This window comes from Tupaia chinensis, unplaced genomic scaffold, assembly GCF_000334495.1.
Source record: "Tupaia chinensis unplaced genomic scaffold, TupChi_1.0 Scaffold000104_1, whole genome shotgun sequence".
NCBI lineage: Eukaryota > Metazoa > Chordata > Mammalia > Scandentia > Tupaiidae > Tupaia > Tupaia belangeri.
Genome location: NW_006159568.1, coordinates 900914 through 903409, shown reverse-complemented (window position 1 = coordinate 903409; position 2496 = coordinate 900914). Strand labels below are relative to the sequence as shown.

At 46.8% G+C, this 2496-nt stretch overlaps 1 pseudogene; it reads right to left on the bottom strand.

Annotated features, from left to right (window-relative positions):
* Window positions 1-715: 715 nt before the first annotated feature.
* On the bottom strand, window positions 716-1219 carry LOC102501763 (40S ribosomal protein S18 pseudogene; annotated as a pseudogene).
* Between the last annotated feature and the right edge of the window lie 1277 nt (window positions 1220-2496).

Here is a 2496-nt window from a genome sequence, read left to right as displayed (position 1 = left end):
CACTGTCTGTGTGGAAAATGCCTTATACATGGAGTATTCTTTTTTGTTTTGAGAGATTTTTCTATAGGGTGTGTGTGTTTGCCAGAGAGATATAGAGACAGAAAGAGGGAAATCATCCTTCACCCCAGGGAAGATGGCTACACCACAATTCCTTTTCCTCCATTCTCCTCTTGGGATTTTGGGCACACACGCACATGCACCAGAAGTGAGTTTTAAGCCATTAGGTCCAGGACTTGAACCATGATCAACTACGTGGGAGTCCAGCAACATGACTATTACACCATCTGCTGGTCCTCACAATGGAGCATTTTAAAGTCAAATTTGGGGCAGAAGAGTGCCCCACTGATACCAGGTGGACTTGTGGCCATAGAGGATCAGCTGTATGAGAGGCAAGAGGCCAAGCCCATGTTGTCACCCCCAGGAAGGATCACAGGCCATCTCAGTGTCGCAGCTGGAAGGATGGCCTTCATGCAACCTCCGAACGCTGAGATGCTAATATACTGCCGTGATGAGAGTAAACGACCACTGCCCAGGCTCCTGCCCCAACCCCAACCTTGTGTCCCAGCTGTCTTAGTTGTCTTAGCCCTTTCCTTGGGACTCCCTCGACCACGCTCAAGATCCTGCAACTAAAAGATTAGAGTGTGGCCAGCAGGGGGCGCATCCTAGCAGGCTTGCATCTGGCTTGTGCCCTGTTCCAACGCATACATTTTTAACCTTTTTTTGGTATATAAACTATTTATTAACAGACAAGGCCTACAGACTTATTTCTTCTTGGACACATCCATGGTACGGCCACGATGACCAGTTGTCTTAGTATGCTGGCCTCGGACCCGAAGGCCCCAGAAGTGGTGCAGCCCTCTATGGGCCCGTATCTTCTTCAGTCTCTCCAGGTCTTCATGCAACTTGTTGTCCAGACTGTTGGCCAGGACCTCGCTGTATTTTCCATCCTTTACATCTTTCTGTCTATCCAAGAACCAGTCTGGGGTCTTGTACTGGCGTGGATTCTGCATAACAGTGACCACACGTTCCACTTCCTCCTCAGTGAGCTCCTCTGCCCTCTGGTGCAGTCAATGCCTGGTTTTCCCCACACCACATGAGCATATCTTCGCCCCACACCCTTAATGGCAGTGATGGCAAAGGCTGTTTTCCGCCGCCCATCGATGTGGGTATTGAGTACTCGCTAAATGTGCTGGAACTTCTCAGGGATCACTAGAGACATGGCGGCACAAGCGGCAGTGTATAGGCCTCCTGTGGAAGAGCCACATACGTTTTTTAAAAATTGATAGTAAGTGCATGCATGCTGCTGGGGTCGGGGTAAAGGAGAGAAGAATCCTCACAGGATCTCATCACCCCCTGATCCACTTCCCTCCAGCTCGTCAGGATCCTGGCCCGTGCATGCTCATCCAGCATGTGTTCAAGCCAACACAGCAATCTGAACCCAAAGTCAATCCCACGGCCTCCAGCCTTCCCTGCATAATGTACCACATCGGCTGGCTCAGACGAATGATGCATTCTGACCAGTCAATATCCCCTGCCATGCTGGATGTTACTTTTTTTTTTTTTTTTAGAGGTTTTTGCTAGAGGGCACATACGCTCACCAGAAAGACAGAGAGACAGAAAGCGAGAAATCACCCCCCAGGGGGATGGCCACACCACAATCCCTTCTCCTCCATGCTCCTCTCGGGATCTTGGGCACGCATGCACACACGCCTGGTGTGAGTTTAAACCACTGGGTCTGGGACATGAACCGTGGTCAGCAACATGGGAGTCCAGCAACATAGCCATTATGCCAACTGTAGGTCCCATGGATGTTAAATATTTTTAATTATATTCCATTAGGCTAGAAGAAACCTTGGGGAAATGTCTTAGTGCTTTTCAATCATTGTGAGTGTGAGGATATATTTTTCACAACAGCTATAAATTCTACAGCCCTTGCAATATCCACACATACATTTAAGATAGATATACTTTTTAGTAAACATTGATTGAGAAATTTTATGTCCAAAAATTGAACTTCAGTGATAGCTTTAAATGGATTTGCATTTCTCTCACAGAATGACTCATTTGAAAAGTAGTCATACACGTGAGTGTGTGTACATATATAGGCAAAGTCTGTGAATGATTTAGTTAGTAGACAATAATGCTCACATGGGCTAGAGCATTTTTCTAGTCTTCATTTCCATGAGGTAATAACTACTAATATAGCCAACCAAAGCTTCCCCTCAATTCTGTAGCTGAAGAAACTGAGTCTGGACAAGAGAATGGACCTGCTAAGACCCATTTACCTAAAACTTGAAGCTACTTCATATCCAAGAGTCACTGTGTCTAGGGATACTGATGGAGCAGAGGACATCTTGGCCAGGCCACTAGAGACTCTTCCATTATGTGACTGAAAGCAAACACAGAGGTAGCCAGAAGCAAAGATCCACTGTCCTTTCAGTGGTGGACCTCAACCACTCTAGTCTGTTAAACTTAGGAAGGGAAAGGAATTTTGCA